The following is a 24707-nucleotide window of genomic DNA, read 5'->3' on the forward strand; positions in this document are numbered from 1 at the left end:
TTCAGAAAACAGGAAGAGATGAAACAGAAGAAAATGAAGTAGCATTTCAATCCCTTTGTATCCTTTATCATTATTCATGTAGGAACCTATAAACAGAATCAGATGCCTTTGAAATGTAGGCATTTTGTACACTGCCGTCAATTGTATCATTCAGTGAAATACACTGACACAATGGTAGAATTTTTTTTCTTTATACCCCTAAAGGTAATTTGCTTATAACTTTACAAAAAGATCTCTCTTAAAATGTGTTGGAAAAGAAAACAATGGTGAAGAGAAGACACTTGCTACATATGAAATGCTAAACTTAGCCAGCATGGGTATTGTCCACCAGCTTGTCCTAATGGTGCCCTGCGGTAGGACAGAAAGCAGTAAACAGGAGGGAAAATACTTCAAGAATGTTAAAAGTGTTTAGGACATGTTCAACAAACCTCCCTAAAACTTGTGAACAGCTGCAGGGAAAACAGGATAGGGGACAGTCAAGAGAAGTGAAAAGATCATTTTAAGATTTTAGGTTTCATTTGTGGCTTGACTCCATGAAGAGTCCTCAGATAAAGCAGACAGCAGAGCCAAGGTGTCCTGTTAGGGGGACAGCTGTTCTTTATGCAAACACCTGTTTAAAATATGGACTGGAATGGCTACTTCCTCCACTGCTATTAGAGACTAAGTAAATCCCAAACTGGATATGCATTCCCTAGAATGTTACAAAATCAGCATATCTGGCCTGTAAAAATTCCTTGAGAACACTGTATTTTGGAAGATGTAGCTTCTAATCTTACTGCAATGAGCATCTGCCCAATTCAGATAGTTGCAGCCTGTATCTTGTAAATTGGATAGTGGTGAAACTGTAATATTATGATTGTCCAATATCCACTTGAGTGGAAGCTCTTTCTTTTAGTAATTCAGATGGTAGAGTAATGCTGGAGGTGTCAATGGATTTTCATTCTACACAGCGCTATTGATCTTGGAGGGTTTTACCTGTTGTTTGGATTGCTTTCAGTTTGTTTCTGGACCCTGTTTTAGTAGGCCTCTAATTTTGGAGGTGGAGAAATATTTCTGTTTGATTCTTCCTATCTTTCTTGCCTGTCATTTAGTTAGGGGGCAAAAAAGCTCTTAACGGGGCCTAGTATTGTTGCTTAAAATCCTTCTAGTTTCTATTATACCCTGAAATGCTCCCTGTAATTGGTAATGGCACTGCAAATGCTTAAAATCAGTGAATCTAGAAAACTACTTGACATTGTGAACTGCTTTACAATGACTCATGCTTCTGATCTACAGACTCATTCTGTCCATATGGATAAAACTACATGCAGCAACTAGTTTCAGCTCTACTGGGAGATGCTTTCCTAAAGGAATGGATTCTCACATATAAGTGAGATCTTCTGGAGGATTATTGCATGCTACAGTCAACAAACTAACGGAGAAAAAAAGATGCACATCTTATAATAGAATACTGGCATGAATTAAATCATACAGATGATTATGGGCATTTTACATAACGAGTCAAAATTAGTTTTTCAGTTTTATCACATATCTGAAGTCCACTATATTTTATTCCACTTTGAGACTGACTATTATTATTTTAAGTTAAAGTGAACTTACTTAAAAGGGACACTTATTTTAAACAGTACTAATAATTCCAGCAGTATGCTGGAACTAGTAACAACTCTAAACCATAGATAAGCTTTTAAAATTCATTATTTAGAACACTCAGTAGCATATCAAATTCTAAATGCTAAAACTGCAAACTTCTTATCCTGAGAAGCTTAAAAAGAAGCAATAATTAAATAAAGCAAGTTACAACTAAATCAAGTGACTGCACACATATTTGCCACTATCACACAGGTTTCAGGGCTTAGCAGAATCTTCTGAAGCTTGATCTAGAATCTCTAAATCCTGAACAAGCGACTCTGGAATCATACTGACTCCACAGCATCCTATGATTCTTCCCATTTATATTAATGAACAGGTTGTTGTAATGGATAGAAGTAATTTGAACTGTACACTTAATACATTTAAGTTCAAAACATGATCCTGCTCAGAGAAACCCAATTAATTTCAGTTGTCTCAATATACAGCAAAATATCTATTTTAAGTATGTATAAAGATAAGCCTACTGCCAGGTACTACACAGTAGGGAGTATGTGGTGCTATATTGCACTTCACTCTCAATTCATGTCCTAATCAGGATTTGAGGAGATAAACCCACGTACCATCGGTATACGTTTCTAGGTTCCAAGAGTCTGTGGAAAGGGCTCCTTCCCAGGTGTCTAAAACCCTGCATCCTTCAAAGATACTACAGGGTTTTAGTCAAAGTTGTGATTGAGTGAAAGTAGCAATAAGCATGCTTCCTATACTAATAAGGAAATAGATTTCAAAGATCCTATCAACTACATGTTTTAAAGTACTTTACAAACTTAAATGAAAAGAAAGTATCCTATAAGGCTGTTAACAATTGATTTTTCTTATGAGGACAATGATACTGAGAACAGCACACAATATCTTACTGTCAACAGAAGATACAGATACTGGAATTATCATTTCCAGTTGCTAGTCTACCACCTATGGCTAACATAAGGTGCCAGTGTTTATGAAGATCTCCCTTGATTAACTAGACAATACTTCTACTTAAATATTAGTATAATAATGTAATAGTGAACCATAGAGTCTGAAATAAATTTTGTGCAGGTACTTTAAACACTACTTGATTGATGGAAAAGTTTATGAGTGTACCCTAATTCTGGTGCTTTCTAGTCCTCAATTCAAACTAGCAAAATGGAACTGATAGATTTCCTGATTAGCCCAGAAATGACTGTTAATCTTGTTTTACTTAAAAACGATTTCTGCCTTTGCTCTTTTCTCAGTTTGACTTCATACCTTGAAATGTCTCATAACAGAAGTACTGGCTTCACCTTTTCACTTGTTCGTAAGGGATGTATCTGATGTTACAAGACTGCAAGTTCCACCAGCAGTGTGCAGACTGCTCATAACCTCATTAACAAAGTTGAGAGCCTCAGTCCCCTGCAGAATTAAGATGAAAATGTGTCATTCCCTAATATTCTGAAATCCTCATAATCTTTCAATGATAACATTTCTTGCTCAAATTCTGACTTTGGGAAATCTTGCTACGTATTAAGAAGTCATTGTTCCTGAACTTTTGCCTTTCTTTATGTGTTATAAAAGTATAAAGCAACTATAAAACATGCTGATCAAACTTTGAAATTCTTGTGCCATATCCTGAGGACAATTATTTTTGACACTTTACTTTCACAATTGTGCAATAATATAAGCAAAATTGTTTTATTTTTTATTTTTGTAAACACTGTATGAGAATACAGTATTAAAACCTTTTAAGAAGAATGTGATCTGTAATACCTTTCCTTCATTCTAGAATAGCACCAACTGTTTTGATCATTGTTATACAATTTGCTATCTTTTTGATTCTCCTTTTCTTGAATATCCATAAATGAAAACATCTGAAAGGCTTAAATCAGTAAGAACATTGTTAGCTAAAATATATTTTAGTGTGTAAGAAAACATTGTATGGGCCCTTTTGATCTCTTTATGCAATTTGTATCACAGAATATTTCCTATTCTACTTCTTATGCTGCTACTTTTCTCAGCTCCAATAATAAAAAATGCTTTCTAGTTTATTATATGTCTTTATTTTAAATTTACACCACTTCTTTCTAAAAAGAAACATATCTAACACATCTGTTGGTTTTGTAACACTGCTGGTGGCTTCACAATGAAAAAAAATAGGATTGTTAGTGCTTAAAAAAATCTAAAAACCTCAAAGGATTTACGTTTTTGTCCTTTCATCAAATTCACTCCTGTGCATTTCCCTTGTTAGGAAAGAGTTAACAACAGCCAGCCAGCAGTCTGTAATCAACAGGTTGCTCTAACAGAAAAATAATAACCCTAATCCATCGTTTAAAGTTTAGGAGGTTGGACTAAATGATGAAAAAATACTAATTAAAGCCCTCTTAAAAACAGAAGTGGGGCCAGTACTAAAATGCTTTGTGTTTTAGGAGAAAAATCTTTCTCATTGCTAAATGAAAGAACCATCACATTAAAAAAATCATAACTTTAAAATTTCTGTCTTACCATCTAGAATTTAATTATATCTCTGTCTATATAAAATGATAACAAAACACTTGCTAACCTTTAGGTGGCCAATTCACAGGCAGGTGGAGAGGTTCAGGTCTCTGGAATAGCGTTGAAACAAAAGAAGCATCCTGTTTTCTTTTTTCAGTGTCTTTCTCTTCTCTTTTTTTTAAGCATTTGAAAATTGAAGGGGGTGGTGGGGTGTGTGCAAAGAGAGGAGGGGGTGAAGTCAGCCCACGCTTAGTGTAGGAAGAGTTTTAATGGCCGATGCTGGTAATATGGTTTGCCTGCTACAGTGTCTGCACTACTGCAGCTCTGTGTGTGGGCGTAAAGAAATGACACGACTGGGTTTCAAACCATTACACTGAAGATTTGCAAACAGTTAAAAAAAAAACACAAGCCCATCAGGCACAAATGAAAAATTATTACTTTTTTTCTTTTATCTTTTTCTAACATTTGTTTGTTGTTTTTTTTAACTTAACAGATGTAATCCAGTCCAGTTTCTTCCTCAGCCTCTAAATTAAAAAAGGTAAATTAAGTATTTAGGAAGGTTTTTGATTTTACATGGTATGAACATTTTGTTATGATTTTTGCTGCTATTTTTTAATTAACATGCAAGGGCTTGTATTCCAAAAGGCATCCAGATTTCCACAGTAAAAGTCTTCAGAGGACACCTGTATTTCTGCCTTTGAACATAGTAAATAGGTACCCCAATCTTGGTAGCACCAACTAGCATGGCACAAGAGACATAGCAGCCACTCCACAACTGGCCAAGCAGGAAATCTAAGACCATGACTATTCCCGTGAATATTCCACAAAACACAGCCAAGAAAAAATGGGATATCCTGGCAGCCCATTTTTGTTCAGTAATCTAGGAGTGCATCAGGCTTACTGATCCAAATCGGACAGAAAACAGACTGTCAAACTGAATGTTTGTTGTAACTACTGGATATAAAGGAGACCAACAGGAGTGAGGCAAAGGAGCTGTTCTCTATAATATCATGGGGAACGAGAGGAAAACGCTATTTAAGCTAAAATATAATTGCTGGCACAAGAGAAAGTGAATATAAATGGTTATGAATACACTGTTGTTGGGAGGCACAGGTGGAAGTTTTTTGTCAGACAAGCGAGAATACTTCTCAAACATATTTTTGACCACAAAGAGTGAAATGGAGACAAGACAGTTTTAGAAAGGAGCTCGAAAACTTCAAAGAACCTTTATGACTTGGCTGCTCCATGATAGTAAGGGACTAGCACTTGTTAAATGCATATCTTCATGTATGTATGAGAGAAGACATCCAGCTTGAAAATCATGTGTTTGGACACAAGGCATATGCATTCCTGAGTGTAATGGTTTAGGTGTGGTTTTTTCAAATATTCAAATGAGCCCCAAATCAAACAGGATTTCTATTGCATTTGGTATTCTGCTGACAATAAAAAGCAGGGCAACTGGATACATAGGCAAAGGGGGGTGAGAAAGACAGGAGACACTTTATGATGCCCATATTGCTATTTAGTGCATAGTATCCCTGGCAGTTCTTCACCCCATCTCCTGGCCGCAGTGTGAAGAAAGCAGCTGAGAGCTCCAAGTGTCGAGGATGCAGAGCTGAAGACCAAATCAGCAGAATTCAGTGTGTGAGTAAAACCAGCAAGACTAAACTTGAGGACTTCAGACTACTGATCCCAAATTTTAACAAAGAATCACACTATAGTGAATGAAAAACAATCTTCAGTTCTGTATCTATCTGGTAAAACTGTCAAAGAGATATTACTGCTCATACACACAAGTACAGGCTGACTTGGTATTAAGTGGGGTCTGGCTACCAGCCACAGTAGAAGCTTAAATTCTTCTTTCATGTATAAACTATGAGCTGAGGTCAGCTCCAGGAAAATTTTGCCAGAGAAATGTCTGTGGCCTCAGCTGATACAGAAAAAGTGCGTGGTTAGAGGGAAAATAAATATGGCTCCCAGCAGGGTTACATTCATGCAGACTGTGTGCAATTGTACATGATGTAGATTGCAAACTGAAATTGGTTAAATTGATTCAGTAATTTTTGTGTGTGTGCAGAAGTAAAAAAGACAGATTTTTACCTTTTTTGTTACTTTGTCTTTCTCTAAATTCTAAATTAATCTTTATGTACTGTTTGCTTAATGAAGACACTTTTTGCCCAGTTAAACACTGCATTATTAATGAGTTGAATCTTTTACTGTCATTCATATTTTTAAAACAATACTAATTACAATTTTCTTGACCCAGTTTGAAAAGTGTAGTAGCAAAATACATAGCCTGAAGCAGTAACTCTGAAAGGTATATGTTGCTCATTTTTGTCTCAGTATGTCATGGGCAACTATATATAGTGACTCTGTAGCAGTCATATTTCCAAGTCACTGAAGCGTTCATAATTTCTGCCACGGTACTGGCCACTTTGCTGCAGATAAAATAACATCTGGAATGTCTAAATGCACCTAATCCTCCTCTGAGGACTAATCCCCATGAAAAATCATTACATAATATTGCTATTGGCTATCACAAATAGCAATATTTCTTTTACAGATGTGAACTCTTAAGTTTGAATGTACAGAAATCATGGTTGCCTACACAACTTTAATTTGACCAAAGGCACAATTCCACCATGGTACTTAACATGATTTTTTTCCCCCCAAAGATCACAGCTCTGTAAATTGACAGAATCTTTTAAAGCAAGTATTAAAAATCTGGAAAAATTTGAATATAAAAAAATATTCAAAGCAGGAGGAATGAAAGCATTCTAGTAAATTGGACAGCCAACTATTACCCTCATATCAATACTGCATAACAACTACTAAGATTCATATGGCACTTCCATCTATTTGTCGAGACAGCAAGAACTACCACCCTAAAGGGGAGTGTAACCCTCACATATTGGTCAGGCTATACCGAAAAAAAAGTCCAAGAGAAAAGACCTTAAAGACAAAAATGTGCTTGAACAGCAAAAGGGAGAGACACAGCTTCATTAGAAGCAAACACGGGTCTAGTGGCCAAAGAAAAGCCAGTACAAGGAAAAAAACAAAAACACAAGGCAAAAGTAAGGATCCCATAGGGAAAAGACTCGAGGGCTGCTGAGAAAATGCTAAGGCAATCACAAAAATGAAAAGGTTCAGCTGGTTGTGCATACAACCTAAGTGTTTCACTAAGGATTGAATTTCTTCTTTAAAGTGCTTCGGTTATTTTCACACCCCAACAGCAGGGCTGTACATGTAGACGCTCACCCAAAGGGGGAGAAAAAAAAAAAGCTAGCCTCAAACCATCTTCCATTAAAATCCCACAGACCTTTTTTCCAAATTTAGATTTAATGTGTTTTAGGTAAGTCTCTAAATGCTGAATCATCATACAGGGTGGCTTTGGGGTTTTATTGGGTTTGGGTTTTTAGTATTAATTCAGCATAAGCAGGTCTGGTGAAGGACTGTTTTATGGATTATTTCACAAGGATAGTCTACAACCCAAGAAAAAACTTAGACATCTGAGAGAAAAAGCAGATGTGCGAGCCTAGCTTTGTTTCTAAAGTACCAGGTGATAGGGTGGTAATGAGGAGAGCTCCAATTACTCCTCCTTGCTCAAGTCATTCTTTTGCTAACAGTTAAAAGGTTAAAAAATGGAGGACATTATGGTGCCTCTTCTACAAAATAGATGTTTTGCAGGAGGAATATGAAGGATCTTTCCAGGTCTTTTAGATGGTTGGAGTAATGAGCTATAGTATTTTCAGTCATATCACATCATAAATATGAGTAATTACAATTATGATGCACTTAAAAGCAATGTAGCTTTCAGAGGAACAGTTGCTTCAACTCAAAAGGTCAGCAAGGTTAGCTGGTTTTTACACATGCACAAACTAAAGTATAGTCATACTAATTTTTCCATCTGTTTATTTGTCATAGAAAAACAGGTAAATTCAGAACTTCTGATAGTATTCAGAAATGTTCTAAAAACCACCAGCTACGCTAACTTAAATGTACTTTACGGAAAATGAGACTAGAATTTGACAGGGTCATTGATCATTTGAACCAACTTTCAGATCAATGTCAAAAACAGTAAAAGGAGGCATCAATAACTAGAACTGCAGAAACACAGCATTCCCATCACTGTGACCCCAGGCCAGTACCAGTCACATAGGTAAAGCCACGTTCCACACCATTCAGCCAACTGAACTATTTTATTTTCTCCGTAAGTTTTTATGTAGTTGTGCTTTTTCTCAGCATGTTGTCAAGGAAAACCCTACATTCCTGTAGTTTAGTATCCAGCTCTTTATTGCTATAGACACAAAACAATTTAGGATTTTGAACTGATTGATATACTTTCCTTCCCACTATGAAGGGATGCTCTTAATACCATAAGCTGGATAGAGTTGAAGGAAGACCTTTTTTTTGAAGATTCAGTTCTTCCAAAATGCCTATGGGAAATTTGCCAATCAACTCTTCTATTTATTAATTTTATTAAATTATTTTACATATCAATATTCTATTATGCTATATGCTATCGACTGAAAAATAACCCTGTAATCTTACTGGTGTCCTCTTATTTACCTCCATCACAAGTCCCCTCTTACTTTATTGTCTTTGAACAGTGTTGAGTTCCTCTGACAAAAATATTTTTGAATTGTGTGAGAGCTGCCAGCTAAATTTCCAGTGATAATAATTAAGTTAAAGTTGCACACTCCTTATATCCCTTCCTGTGTCATAATCTTAGCTAATATTTATACAGTTTTTCACTAGGAAAAGAGGTACTTTATAGATATGTACACAGAATTTATGATGCACTTTAGGGAACAACTGCTCTTCAGCACCTGGGTGTGAAATAGTAGTGTCCACTCTGCCCATGGTTAGCTTTCTGTAGAGTGCACTAGTCACATCCACACTGCAAAGCACTAGGTCAATCTCAGGGTTGGCACCTATTGTTTACATCTCGTACCTGTTGTCTGAAAAGTTCTTTCAGCATGTTATATACAACACTCATCTGCTCCATGCATGCCACAAAAGCGTTCCAGTTCTTATCACAGGCTTTAACATGCCATTTTAATTCTTACCCTCATGAAGATGATCAGTGAAACATACAGAATGCCTCATGCTACTGGATAACTTCAATATAAAGATGGGATGTGGTTGTGTGAAAAGAGTACTTATAGCTTCCTGGCAGAGTGAAGTATGTTATTACACTGGACTTGTATTTCAGTTGTATGTCATGGTAAAAGGTATTTCTGTCATTCTCTCCTTTGGGTTTCATGGAGCTATGCTTTTATCTGTTGTCAAGGAAACACCAGGTTTTTCCCCCCCTTGCTCATTAATGTCTGCATTTTTGTTTCCATAGCTACAAAGGAACCTTAGTGTTTTAAAATAGCAGTAATTGGATTACCATGACTTTTTGTAATTTATTAACACCATTAATGGCTCCAATTTTCAAAAGCAGACACCAAAACTGTATCAGCAGTTTTTCAGCTATTAACATTTGTTATCTTCTTGTCCTGAAATACTGGGTACATGCTAAGAAAAGTCTTCAGCATCCAAACACTCACTGCACCCAGGCTCAGACTCTATACGCGGTACTCTAACTTAAGTCATTGAGTTCTTAACAGGAATGGGCAATCTGTTGTTGTATTTAAATGTAGGTTTCTGTCCATGCTAATAAGTTATATGCAAAACTGTGGAGATTTAGCCTGTTTGTTCTTCTGTTACAAGCTACTAAAGATTCCTTAAATAGCCACAATGAAATGTGACAGTTAACTTTTAATTGGAAGTTTCCCTGACCATGCTTTGCTTCTAAAGTACCAGTTGATAGGGCGGTAATGAAGAGAGCTCCAATTACTCAGTACTGAATAAGCATCTATTTGGCACAAGCAGAATTTCCAAACACCTGCCCCAAAATGCCTTCATCTTGGCACAAAATACAAGCTGAAATTACTGAAAATAGTCTGCTTTTTAGTGGTATTAGTTTTGATTTCTGATGGGCACCTGCAAAGAAGTGCAGAGGCTCTGTTGCGAATCTGCTAGGTGTTAACCCCAATATCTAACATATTGCTGATCCTTTGTAAATTTGACCCCAGAAGAATAATCTGGGATAATTTTTACAGCCAAATGTCTAGCCAACTCAGGATACAGGAACATGGGAAAAGCACAAAGAACTGAGAGCACCAGTGTTGCTAAGAACTGATATTGCTTAGCAGGGGCATAACTCAAGTTGTCTTAAGACATAAACTGAAACTCCTAGACAGGCTGATCTGCATGTCTGTCTGTGTCTGTATGCACACTCCTACCATGCTGAAATTGTTACTAAGCCATCTTCTAATACTTCTAATTTATTTGTTACAATTTACTTGCCTATTTGAAGTGTCTACAAAGCACTGTAAATGCATATTCTATACCCTTACGCTTCCTTTCTGGTATCTCCAGTTCCTCCTATCCTCAGCATGGCTTGTCCCATCTCTCCTAATTAGGAGGCATCTGCAGTTGTGGCTGCCTGGCCAAGCAGCAGGCCAAACAGAAAGCAATTGAATTCACCATATGGACTTCCCACCAGTGGTGTCACCACTCTGGGTTTCTGCACTCTGTCTACTGAGTCAGTAGACACATACCAGTCCCACAGTTTAAAAAGTTGTGAGAAGAGGACAGACCTCACCTATTTCTTTAGAAAAACAAGCCAAAGAGAGTCACCAAACTAAAAAGTTCACAATCTAGGTGTAAGAAAAAGGTGACAAGTGGCTAGACACAGATAAGTATAAACAACAAAGTCTCTTTAATCTAAAATATTAGTTCCTACTTTTCATAATGGATTTCTGTGCATCCTTGAGGCTAAGACATTCTATTACCATAGAAACAGTATCCTGTGTCACTGTGGACCTTACTGTAGATGTGTGCTGTTATGGAAACAGTCATCTTAACAGCTGTCCTCATGTTATATATTTCAATTATTGTCTTTGTAAAGATCCATTACTGAACTATCCTTTCAGGATTCATTTGAATAAAAACTAAGTCTCTGAAGTATTTAGCAATTTAATAAACACCTCAAGGCTGCTCTAAATTAAAAATACAGCATTAGAACAAAATGTATATTAAAATTACAGTGCCCTTTCAATAATTACCTACCTTTCCAAATCTCTAGCATCTGCAGAGATTTGGGGCAAAAGATGGTCTGTCTACCCTAACAATCATTAGTAAAACTATTTCAGGAAATCAAGTTTTTAAGCCATGTGTTCTGTGCAAGGACTCCTTTGCACACACATCCTATGTGCATGCATGCCTGAAAGTGAAAGAAAAAACATAAGAAGGTACAGTGAGAAAATATGGCTTAATTGACTGAACTGGGAACTGTGGATTCTTAAATTTTAATCCAAGATGAACCATTCTTTTGTCTTGGAAAAGCCATCTAAGAGAGATCTTGAAAAAGATACATGTGAGTTGAAAGCTCAACTCCCACTAATTTTTTTCCTGGGGGATTGAGTCCTTAGCTGATCCTAGAGCTTTGAGAAAAATCTCAACATTTTCATATTTGTAACATCTGAGATACTACTACTTACTTACTTCACTAGAGTTCTGTGGGCATAAGTATTTATTTTCTTGAATAAAGCCACTGAAGAATCTGTGACACAATTATAAGTTTTTATTTGAGTTAGTGGTCATTCATCACTTAACTTGTCAGATGTAAATAGCTTCCTGGCTAATTATGTTGATTATACTATTTAGTTACTGCAATTTAAGACTGTAAATGCACACATTTTATCTTTATCCTTTATCTCTTTATCTTTTTTTTTTTTAATCAAAATCATCTGTACTAAGAAGGTTATATCCTACCTCTTTATTCCTACACAAAATACTAGTGATTACAGCTTGTAATGGGAACATTTCCTAACACTGAAAATCTGAAAAGTAATCAACTACAGATAGCATTTTAATATGTATGAAGAAAATAGCCAACCATAATTAATTCATTGGTAATATTCAAGTACCTCCAGTGAGCTTCAAGGAAACAGGAAAACAAAAACTACTCAGAAACATGTCAGTTTTGAAACCTGGCTAATTTCCCCTTATAAGGCCAGATATACAACGATACCTCAGCAATATTCTTATCATCATTTAAATGGAGTAATGTTTTTGTTACGTCCTTCTAATTTAGCCTTGAATTTGACTCCTTAGATGCTTTTTCTTTCCTAAACCAAACTACTAAAGACTGTGTTCCTGAATTCAGCTTAAAGAATATTAAAAATTAGTCCATCAAATCTCCACCCACAAAAAAGGTTTTCAGACTAGAACTTGCACTGCTCTGGGCACGGACGTGACTGTCTGCAGTCTGAGAGCGCAGTCACAGAAATGAGGAGCTGTTGGGGCTGGCACAGCTCATAGGCCGACTCTAAACTCACAGGAAAACTCTCAGTTGGTGGGAAACTTATTGGCATTCCACTTTTGGGATATGTAACGAGCCAATTAAGATGTCAACACAGAAATTATATTTTTTTTCCTTCAAGATGTTTACAGCCTCTCTAATATTAGTACAGAAATGTGCCAAAACCTGGAAAATGTTTAAGTAGATTTAAGTCAAGTGAAAAGGAATGACAGTTATTTCCAGGACAAGCAATTGCTGGGTACTTTCACATTTTTACCTTGGAAAATCAGTGCAGCAAAAATAAAGTACTGAAAAAAAAAATCTTAACATTTTCTTTAACTGTTTAGATTCTGCAAGCTTTGTTGTTTGGGATATGTATCATAATTTATTTTGTTCTTATATTCACAACTGCCAAAAAGAAGAGTTTGTTATCCAGATTGTTACCTGTGAAAGATTCCATCTTTGCAGTGCTGGTATTCCCCACTGACTTAGTAAGTAGTCTCTGTGAACTGTCAGAGCTCTCAGTGCTTTCTTGTATTATTTCTGAAAAGACAGAATAAATTGATGTGCTCAATTTAACTAACAAAGCTGACAGGTATAATCCCATTTTGTTCATCTTCCAAAAATTGTGTTTTAGTGAGGCTAACAGTTGTTCTCCTTCTCTCCATTTATAGCCATGTTTTTCAGAAAACAGATTCTCTGGTACTTATTTTTTAGTATTTCAGGTTTTGGAATGCATGCCCATGCTGCCTAGATTCTCAAAGAGGCAACAACAAAATATAGTAATTGAAAAACAGACAAGATACCATACTCTCAATATAGACCTTAAGAAAAAGCCTACAAGCGGATGAGGTAGGAATTACTTTTTGAAGAAAGTCTTTTCTGAGTGATCACAGAAGAGATTCAACACCTGAGGTTTGCCTAAGTCCTAATTCTGCAGACATTTTTTTCATGTTTTTGATCCTCACAATTATTTAAATAATCAGATTAATAATTATTGAACTAAAAAGAATATTCACCATCACTTTTCTAAAGAAGGGTCTTTCTTACAGGTAATTGTAGTTGACTTTTGCTTACATCCATGCAGATCCCTTGTATGAGTGTTCATATGGTTTTGAAAATTCTCCTCTAATTTTAAGTATATCAGCAAGGATTAAGATATAGGTGACACAATGAAATACACATTTATAAAAGGAACAAACACTGACTTTGGAGTAACCAAATTAAATAAGTTTTAGTTGCTTCTGATACTGGGTTGTCTCCAAGTTCTGTGTTTAATGAAGCTTTGTGGAGGTTTTTTTATTAATATCATAGTTTTACTTAGAACTTGTCTTGCCTGCTGTGTTCATTGCTAATGTATCTGGCAGCATCAGTCCCTGTTTGAGTCCATATGCTCAGGGGAGTGTTCAGCTGTTCAGACAGTATTTGTTTTTTCTGTTCCTATGATACTTATACCACTGTACATTTGGGAGCTCCTTACTTAGAAAACCTGCTGTAGCTCCTATACTCTTCATGTTACCTTTTTATAGACCTTGATTTCTAATAATTACTGATTTACAGTATTCTGTGTATTTCAGAGAGCTGCTGTATGCTCAGAATTTGTCACCAGTAGCAAGTGTATATAAAAACTATTCTTATTTCTGAGCATGAAAACCATACATTGACACTAACCAAGAAGGTCAAACTCCAATTTTGCCACCTTATTAATCACAAACCTGCTGGAAAAACAATGCATATCCTATTGATTTAGTGCAGTAGAAATTATATAAATATTATTTACTTGTGCAGCAACTTGAAGTAGTTCTTAAATTACTCAAATTTAGAGAAAAAAATTAACTGAGGCAGCTAGTAAGAAAGTGCTTTAATGTACACTATGCAAGAACTAAATACAAAAAATTACATTTCAAATGGTTGTTTTGTGAGAAGACTAGTAGTTTTAAGTTGTTAAAACTACTTTTTGCAAATATTTATTCCTTTTAAAAATATTTTTAATTCAGTTTGTGGCTGTTAATGTTTTTGACTCTATACACACATAACAGAGAACATATATATATCCTGAAGAGATGGATGGCACTAATCCAAGTTGGCTTAATCATACTAGGTAAGTTTGATGCTTTCTCAGTGCTTTGAATTTAACTTTTTTTTTCATTTATACATGTTGTTTATTCCTTTTATTATTGCTTTTGCTGAAACACCTAAGTTGCAGACAGCTTAGTATACAGCTTAGTTTCAGCATCACATTAAGTGTAGGTAGTATGATGATGAAAAAGCTTTTGTCTCCCAAAGTGCTTTCTAACTAATCATCACTAATGAAGCTGCACAAATTAATAATAATAATGGGGGTGGGGGAAGACCTAGAAGAGTCCGAGTTTCCATGCCTAAATTCCATATCTGAGAACTGTCGTGTGCACTGAGCACTCTCCATCCTTGGTACAGAGTAAGATGTAACAGTATGGAGAAAAACAAGTGTATGATTTTGCAGGTATACTACATGCACAGGTAGGAGTTAAGGCTGTGATGACATTAACTTGGTATTCTTCACAAAGTACAATGCTTCAAGTACTGTTCTGTAAAGGTATTTTTAACCGCTCATATGTTCTTGTAATACTTACTAAATTCTTAGATCATTTCTAAGTTGTTGCATAAATTTTACTCAAATTTTCTTTTTCTGTATGTACCAGGATTGTACAAGCCTATGAAATGTGTTTGGCTTTGGATCAGGACAGTTCTAGAGAATGTAGTGGAGTTCTTTCGCAGGACTTCCAAGTTTGTAAGTTTTCCCACATATTCCTTTCATTTTCCTTAAGTGCTATAATATTTCACAGTTAAGTATATAAAAAACCATCCATAGCCTGTAGTAAGTGTCAGATGGTGGTTACAGTACAGTGCGGATTCAGGCATTTTATTTAGCTGGACTCTGCTACTTAATTTTGATCACACCATCTTGTTGCCTTTGATTTTGATTTTTCCTAAATGGAAATCTATTATTCTTACAGCAATGAAGATTTTATGGAATCTGTTTATTAGTTTAAAATGCTTATTAGAAAGAAATACTTTTGTCCCAACTGTACATGAAGAGTATTCTATTGCTTTACTTGCATAGAAGATACTTGCATTATGTTTCCATCTTAAACTCTATTTGATTAATATTTTTTTAATTTGTTTTTCTTTTATAGTGTATCCCTTAGGTTGGATGAAATAAACTCATTAAAAACCCTCAGAAGACTACTTGGAAAAGATATGTATTTTCGGTGAAGCTACAAGCAGGAACCTACCACTGGCCTGATAAGATATCAAAACTTTTAAACTGTTGGAGTGCCTCATCCCCAGAAGGAGAAGGGCCATTTTCTGGTGCAATTTTTACTTTCAGTTTCACTGGTTCTCTGTGGATTGTCAGTTCCATCCACACACCAGAATGTCTTCTCAGGTTGGAGTTGGGAATTCCTGCTGTCAAGCCCAGCTGAGAAGGCTGGGACTGAGCCTTAAGTTGCTGTTACTAGTAAAGATCCAAGAACTGTAGTCCCAGAGATGAGGTCTTGTGCTCTTGATTGCTGAGGCTGGATCCTTCCCCTCCCAAAGAGGTGACAAATACAATCCCAGTATTAAGGACAGCATAAATAGACTTAAATCCAGGATCTACCTCTTCTCTGGCCCACAAAACCTTGAACAAAAATGATTTAATGGCTTGCCTTCATCATAGCTCTGTGGTCAGCCACTGACAGATGTAAGCTAGAGGTGTCTCAAGACTGTTTAATTTATAATTGATCTGATAATTGTCTCTGTGATAGTTAAGAAGTCAGCACTGATGATTAAGTAGCCACTTTCATGCAGTAATTTGTGTATAAAGAATTCTCAACTTTTATTTCCAGGTTGCAGTTTCTATGCCAAAGGGTAGCTGATTGAGTACAAGATTTCTGAAACAGAGAGCTTTATATAAATTTGGATACAGGAGCAAGGTTTGAAGACCATGTGTTATGTTTGTGATGTAACATGTAATATGTTATGACCACTACCTGTCATTGCCAGTTCTTCAAAGTTTTGCATTAGAAAGTTGCATTCAACAAATGTTTGATAGCATGGTGTTTTTATAAGAAATCTTGTCATCTTTAAAATTAAACAAGGATCAGATGTAGGGGAGAAGCATGATTATTTCCAAACAACACAAATCATCAGCAATTTCAAAGTACTTTAAAATATGTGGTTTTGTCTTTAATTGTGCTGTTGCTGTGCTTGCTCATGAGTTGTGGGTGATAACATGTGATTATCATCTGCCTACTTGATCACATGCACATTTGTGATGCTTGCAAGAAAAAACATTATCTGGCTGGTAACTGTCATATTATGCAGAGTTTAAGAGACTGTTTCCCAGACAACAGCATAGTCATTTTGCATCCATGAAGTGTACACCATCATGTATCTGCACGTAAGTCAAACACCCGGTGGCAGCTGCTGCTGCCACTAATGACATGGAAAAGATGGAACTGTTTATATAGCCATAATCAAACTCCCTGAACTATGGAAGTCAAGGAAATTGAATAATTTAAAAAAAAAAAAAAAAGTAAAAATTCATGGTTCTAACAAGTCATACAGCACATACCTTGTTACAAATTTTGAGTCAGTTTTGAAATTGAAACCAAATCATTCACTAGCCAAAAGCCATTTAAGGGCCATGTACTACCTGTTTAACACCTCTGCTGCAAAACATAAATACAAGTGCACCTGTATAATATGGTATATCATTTCACTATGGCAATTTGAATATGTTAAACCAAAACACCACAGATAGCAGGTGGAAGACCTAACCTTAAAGGTAGCCAGTATGCTAATGATGAGGCAATGAGATGGCCAGGTGAGTGTGATCGCATGTACATTTATTTTTTACATTTTGTATATTGTCAGATGGGGGAGAAAGCTAGTAAGAAAAAGAATTATTTGCATTCAAATTATATAAACAGTATTAGAGCCTAGTTAGTGTAGACAATATGTTTCACAGCTGCAGTAGATATATCACATGCTTGATAAGGAAGGTATTTGGCCACTTTTGCATATGAGACAACAGTACTCTGAAGGTGTGCAGCTTTAAGCCTCTTAGAACCTTTTATGGCAGAACAATAAAATAAAAGGGATCTGAAAATCAAATGTTTGTTCCAGTGATAGTGCCAGATCATTCTATTAAATGCACATTTTTAATATACCCTAACTTAAACTAAATGTTCTGAAGCAAAGATAATGTCTGGGTTTGAATTTTTTTTTTTTTTTTTGGCAGGGGGAGGATGTTGGTGGAGTTTGGGGTTTTTTTTCAAGGTGTGGGGGTTATTTGGGGAAGGGAGAGACATTAAATGCTAGGTAACAAAAACGCAATCTCTCCTGGATGTTCTTAGCTTCAATTAGCTAAAAATGAGTGTGCCTTAGCAGCAGTGTAGCAATAGCATCAATTAGCAGTTCATATACCATGCTATTATTTCACAGTCAGATGGCCACAGGTTTCTGAAAATCTTATCACAAATTTTCCATTTTTTACTTGTTAGGAATGACTTCAAGTGTGAGTGGAATACTAAATAAATTTGCTTACTGATCCTGTGACATTCAGTCAGAATATCCTATAAATTTAAAAAGGTGTTCTCTGGGGTGTGTCATTCCATAGAGGATGGGTAGTACGGAGATCCAGGGTAGAATCTGATGGAAAGTTTATCGTCTTCTATACATCTCTTTCATATATAGTTTCTGACTGCAACTCTGCCTTTCAGAGCTGCTCCAAGACAGTCAATTCCATGGTCAAGACGAAGAGGCCGTCCTGTCTTCAACCGGAGACTACTTTAAATCTTTTTGAAATATGCATCACCTTCTGCTAAGAGCCTACTAAATTACATTCTATGAATGCTATCCTAGGCATACTTCACTATTTCCATAGTTAAAGTACCAAAAGCTCTTAGCTGACATTCAAGGCATAGGTCTACACCAGTATACTACAGTAGAAGCTTGCAACTCTGGATTTTTCTCAGGTTTTTGTGTCTTGAAATCTCAGTCTGCCTTTACCTGAGACATCGTACATGCTTTATCTAAATCACGACACTGAGAGTTATGTAGTAGAATTGCACATGTGATGACAAGTATCTGCAAAGGTAAGAAAAGCTACTTCATCATAGATGAGGACTTCTGGAAATTGAAGTCTAAAAGACTGTTCTTGTATATGTGAGGCATCATGTATAGAGAGTGGAATACATAGACAACACATGTAATCCAGCATATTCCACTGACTGTGAGTGGTGTTTATTTTAGCTTAAGACAGTCCTTTGGTGCAGGAATCAGATGTTTATGAATAGAAAAAAATACCGATGTTTCTTTAAAAACAATTAGCAAACAATGCATTCAAGTTGACTGCTTCAGAAATATTGTTTAAAAGTATCACCTTGGTAGCACTGGCTCTTTTTTGACTGGATAGAGAAGATTCAGATATCTGTTCAAATGAAATGGCAAAATGGTTTTGCCTGCTTTTTAGCAGTGGATGAGGTCATCCTCATGCTAAACGAAGTTGAATATTATTTTAGTTTTATGATTACAAAGAACAAAAAGATCATACAAGGGAGAGAAAATAGCTGCATTTTTCATCTATGATTACAAACCTAATCAAGATGCTCTGAATGCTTTTTAGCATGGATAATGTAAGACCATTGACACTACTCATTCACTGAAATAATTACAACTTTCTGCCTCATTACATTTTCAAAATACTTTTTGAAGTACTGCTATGTTATCAGTTATTCAAATTTCCCTCTTCCTAGTAGCTACATACTTACCACATACATTTTAAAGCTACGTTTTTAAAACTATTTGCTGAAAAATACCCATCTGTTGATTTTCTGGAATTTATAATATTTGTCATAGCAGGTTCTTGACACCTACATTTGCATTAATAAATATTTGTGAGTTTATTAGATGTAATTTTTACCCCTTCTAGGTTTCTTGATGCAAACTTACTGGCATAGACAGCAAAGTCCTGTGATTGGTGTATGCAAATCTTTGTATAGATAGTGAGCAGAGTAAATGTATTAGCATGTAAAAACTGAGCAATTGAAGCGCGTGTGACTTACTTCTGTAAGTCACTGCCTTTTCTGTAGGGCAGGTACCTATCCAAAATGCAGCCAATCATTGTGGATGATAAAAAGTTGACAGACAGATCTGCAACCTTGTGAGAGAAGGATATGCTGCTGTTCCATTCATTTGCTGTCACCCTTAGAGAGGGATTCATTGGCTGTCAGCAAAACGTGACCAAACCACATTCACATAATTGTCCAGTGTTGAAGTAATTTATGCAACCTGGTAAATAATGTTGATGAGTTAGTAATTTGACTGCTTTATGGAGTACATGGAAACACCAGTATGGAGACCTCCTTCCCACAAACAAATCTCAGATGGCTTTCGAAAGATCCTATGTTATTTTAGACCTTAGCAATTATTTTGGGAGCCAGGCTGTTTTAAAAGTGTCTGAGAAGGAAATGACCATAATTTTGAAACAGGAAATAGATTTGCAATAGTACTGTTATGAAATTACATCCCTTTTTTTTAGCTCCCTGTATCACCATGCTAGAGAACAGCAGCACTTTTTGACTACGGCCTTTGTACAACAGTTGTGCATGCATACCTATATATGAAAGATTTAAGCAGTAGAAAAATAATATATATAATACATATTAAGAAACTCCAGCAAGAATCCTTTTATGCAATCAATATTGGAAAACATTCTGAATCTACATATAAATCTGTGGAAAAGAGTTAGTACCTTATTGTTTTTAGTCATAAGAAGGAAGAAAGTACATCTCCCCTTTTTTATGATACAGAAAATAGAATATGGCAGCTGGGAATAAATAATTCTCATTATACACTCTGCCTTTTGTGTCATCTTTTTCCCCCCAAAGACAAGACAAGCTATCTGAGACAAACTTCTATGCTGTGGTTTGCACTCGCTGCATTTCATTTCTGCAATAAGATGTGTACGTGAGCAATAGTACCTAGAATCAAATTGTACAAGTCTGGGTTTGATACTGCCCCGTGAGCAATTGACTTCTCTGTCCTTTATTTCCATTCCATAGGTTTACGTGTGATTTAAATTCCTGGCATAAAAAAGTGATTTGGAAACTTTCTGGCTAGGCAACCAGATGTTCTGAATCTTTAGAGTCTCACAGGATTCCTGCTGCCTATATTTCACTTGTCCTTGTGATGAAGGCAAATGTTGAAGGTGAGCATACAAAGATGCTAGAAGATTGTTATTTATATAGATGTTATCTGAAAACTTCTGGGGTTTTTCAGTCCTTTTGGGAAGACACTGGCAGAAGCAATGGATTTTTGGATGTATATGTTTATTATTCATTGTAGGTTACCTATGTCAGAGATCAGATTGCCAATTACAGTCCCTTTTATCCTTTCACTAGCAGAAGATGCGTATAGATCACTAGCATGCTGGAGGGGTAGCACCTTCCTGTGGTGTAAAATACTATGGTGCATATGTGCAGGGCCACTTAGATTATACTTTCAGAAATTATTTAAACTGGTCTAAGATCATGCTATTGTCAAAAGGACTATTTGTGGCCATACATTCCTGTTTCCTCCATTTTTCTGCTGCTGAAGTCATGCAGCTGAGCAGCCAGTAGTATCAGTAAACTGGTCCAGCAGTAAGTCAAGTCTTTTTGGTAGGTTTAAGTTTCTGCCGAATTAACCAGGCTTAACTAGAGGACATAAAAGGGACCATTAATTATTATTATTACTGTTATTATTGGATGTTTCATTGCTTCTATGTTGAGTTTTCATTAATATTTTTGAAGTACTGAGGAAAAGGGCCTGAATGTATCTTTCCGATTTATTTCCAGCAAGGAATTTCTGTCTAGATCACATTTTAACATGGAAGCAGGGGAACAATTTCTTTCTGCAGAAAAATATGCTCTGGATTTAGGAGTGGGCAGCCCTTTGAGAGTGGCTGCTGCAGGGACCCAGAATCAGAGTGGGGATCTTGTCCTCATTCATATGGCAATGCTTAGAGATGTGGATACTTCGAGGTGAGTTCGCTTATGAGACGGTAAGTACGAGTCCTTTCCCTCTGATGGAGTAAGCACCAAGTCTTCACGTGGAGAACCTCAAGGAAATCTAGCCCCCTCTTGCGGTTTTTCCACACAGAAGGCATTAATCGATTCAACCTTACTTCTGAATAAAAATATATATACCTGCAACTTTTCTCTGAAAGTTGATATGGTTACTGCTATTTCATCCGTTCTTAGGGATGACAGGTAATTAGTCTCAGGATAGAAAATAATAATCTGTAAAAATTTTTATCTGCATTTCATATGCAACTTGACAGCCATTTTCACCAGAACATGGGGGATGAGGGGAAAGGGATTTGTTGGCTATTTCTATAATCTAATTTTTCTTCAAATTGAGGGAGGAATAGCCCCAAATACTAAAGGATAAAAAGAAAAAAAAGACTCTCCGGGTTGACTGGTAAAGTATAGAAGCAAATACAGGCATTTGGTTGTCTTACAGTGATCTGTGTTTTACATTGGCTTGAACCAAATTGCACGATACTAACAAATACCAAGTCAGTGTTAGTAGATGAAGAACAAATGCGCTGCAGTTAGAAAACTGTTGAATGTCTAGCTAAAACCAAGCTATGATTTCAGTAGGCATTCTTGGGGGGTATACAGCATTGGCTTAATCAGCCCTGACCACTTGTCTTGCAACCTCACTTCCTCCTCTGCAATACTAGCATGGCCTTTCTGTGATTTTTCAGTTTCATTTATGGTTCACAGTGCAGAAAACAGAAATTCAGCTGCATTGTTCCCTTACAGCGCTCATCCTGGCCATATGAATAGCTGTTCTGGAGCAACATGAGTAGCAGCTCGAGAATGGGAGTAATTGACCTCAGATGGCATCTGTTCCAGCCAGCTTAAACAGCTTTGACAAAAGTTGAGAAATCAGTTGTATAGAGTGTAGTTTGGCAATGTCTCTACTTTGACTGAGGCAGGTAGCTTTAAGATAGTATAGAGCTCAGTGGTCTTAAATGCTGTTTGCTGCAGTCCTGTCCTTTCTGTCTGCCCTGGGTCAAATGATGAGTCCAGACCCCAGCTGTGACAAGGAATTTGGGACTACATTAGTTATGAAGAAGGAAGGTGAAAGGTTTTGGAGTGGCGACCAGCTTGCTGAGGCAGTGGGAAGCAGCTCTTAGGACTCAACATCAGCAGTGGAGAAAAAACTGGTAAAGAATGCTGGTTATTTCAATAAAACCACATTTTCAGTATTGAAGAGGAAATATTTTTATTCCATCTATGTTTCTCTGAAGAGATAAAGAGATGCACTGAAGCATCTGAATGCTAATCCATGATACAGTTTGAGCTCTGTCCTGACCTAGTTAATGTATCATGTAAACTCATTTGCAACTCACACTATGTTGTGATGTGATACATTGCGTAGCAGTGGCATTTCCCCATTAGTGACTCCTTTTGGTACTAATCAGAAATCTGGAAGGATCAAAATTACTTGAACAAAACCCCTATTAAAGTATGAGCAAGAACTAGAGGAGTTGGTACTATCCTACATTGAGATATTTCTGTGCTTTCTTTCTGAAAAGAAGGATATTTGCTTATTAAAAGTACATTTTGAGGTGACCTTTTCATAGAGAGATGTATAATGACTTGCATGGCATTAGAGAGCTGACTCTGGAAGCACTGAAAAGAGAGCTTTGTTATCCAACAAAGCTTTTTTAAGAAGTACACACAGGAAAATAGAGTGAAGCACTAACAGCCTTATATACTGAATTGACTGCTGATGGTGAAAGAGTGTTTATAGGGTGGGGTAGTCATTAAGAATTGTATAATGAAAGTCATTGAAGAGGTATGTCTGGAAAAGAAAACATCGATAATGTCAGTTTTCTGCCAGTACAACTGCCAGACTGACAAAGGGAGTGGGAACTTGTTTTTCCAGCTCAGGAAAAAAGCAAGACCTTTGAATGGTTTTCATTAATACTGCATGCGAATACCGGTATTTCACACACATCAAAACTTTTAATTTCAGATCAAGGAACTGGTGCAGTATTATTGTAGTGTTAGCTATATTTCAGAATATGACAGGGGAAAAAATATATGACCAAATACATTTTTCTTAAGTGTATGAAATAGTAAACTTGCCTCAGTTGTAATCTGAAAACTGTGAAGTGTTGTGATACATGAAGCAGGGTAAGCAACCAGAGCTCATATCCTGCCTATTGTAAAGAAGTGCAGCAGTTAATACAGAACTTTCCCCATTACTCTTCACTGTATCTGTCATCTGCAGTCTAACCACTGTAAAATTTGGTTGTGGTGATCCATTATGAATGCCACTTCTGACCAGCATTCACTTCATTCAGAACTGCAGCTTGAATCACTGCCACTGTCACCAAACCCTTTTCAGTTTAGAATTTAGTGATATTTTGTACTGCAGAGTGGTCTAGTTGACCTCTGGGATTAGGGCTTTGAACCAGGATGGTGTTTGCTTTTCTAAGTGTGACACAATACCTGCATTTTTCTTACAGAAAGCTAAAACCATAATTGTCTAAACCTGAGTGGGTTTGACAATCTGGGGTTTTGGTAGCCGTTATGGAGTGCATCAATGATCTGGACCTAATGCTGGAGATAAAGTGACTTTTAGTTTGTGAGGTATTTCCTGACATTTATGCTTTTCAGTCAAAATAATGGATATTTTATGAGGCTGCTTAAAGGGGCCAACTCACACCTCCCTGCTGGCAAACATGGGTCTGAAAATACAAAATCATAATGCCTTGTGTTCATTGAGACCTTAGAGCGCTTTCATACACAATTCCGAGAGCAATTTCAAGTCTGTCTTAGTCATGCCAAAGAGATTGCTCTGCCAAAATCTGTATGAAGCATATAATCACAAGGACCATTTCATGCATCAGTTGCATTTAGCAGAGTCATAAGCAAACAGCCCCTAAAAGATATATATGAACTAAGTAATCTCACCATGGGTTTCCACAGATTTTTATATTCTTTTGTAGATGTCCATTATGGTCCTTAATGATCATCTTGGTAGTACGTGGGACTGGACAGACTTAACTGAAAGAATGTTTTCTTTTATTTCAATTATTAGACAGATACTGTCAACATATAGGGGAAAAGATATAGAATTTTACAGTATTAAATTCTTGGTCATAAAAATGGACACAATATTCTCAAGATGCAACATCACCAACGTGAAGAATTCTAATGTTTAGGAT

The 24707-nt window shown here is 36.4% G+C and overlaps 1 protein-coding gene and 1 long non-coding RNA gene across 6 annotated transcripts in view; one reads left to right on the top strand and one right to left on the bottom strand.

Annotated features, from left to right (window-relative positions):
* LOC128141560 (uncharacterized) overlaps window positions 1-17590 on the top strand; it is a 56660-nt gene extending 39070 nt beyond the window's left edge. The window contains exons 2-5 of the long non-coding RNA XR_008235103.1: window positions 13169-13303; window positions 14449-14552; window positions 15133-15221; window positions 15628-17590. This is a non-coding gene — a long non-coding RNA (uncharacterized LOC128141560). The remainder of the gene's footprint in view (window positions 1-13168; window positions 13304-14448; window positions 14553-15132; window positions 15222-15627) is intronic.
* Window positions 1-24707, bottom strand: part of ZNF831 (zinc finger protein 831) — a 65118-nt gene that overhangs the window by 21732 nt on the left and 18679 nt on the right. For 4 of the 5 annotated variants that reach the window (XM_052786376.1, XM_052786393.1, XM_052786384.1 and 1 more), the window contains one exon: window positions 12896-12994. The gene's annotated coding sequence lies outside the window, so the exon portion shown is untranslated. Of the gene's footprint in view, window positions 1-4162; window positions 4741-12895; window positions 12995-24707 lie in introns of those variants that run through there. The other variant, XM_052786402.1, reaches the window with a different exon arrangement.

Source organism: Harpia harpyja, chromosome 1 (assembly GCF_026419915.1).
Source record: "Harpia harpyja isolate bHarHar1 chromosome 1, bHarHar1 primary haplotype, whole genome shotgun sequence".
Taxonomy (NCBI): Eukaryota; Metazoa; Chordata; class Aves; order Accipitriformes; family Accipitridae; genus Harpia; species Harpia harpyja.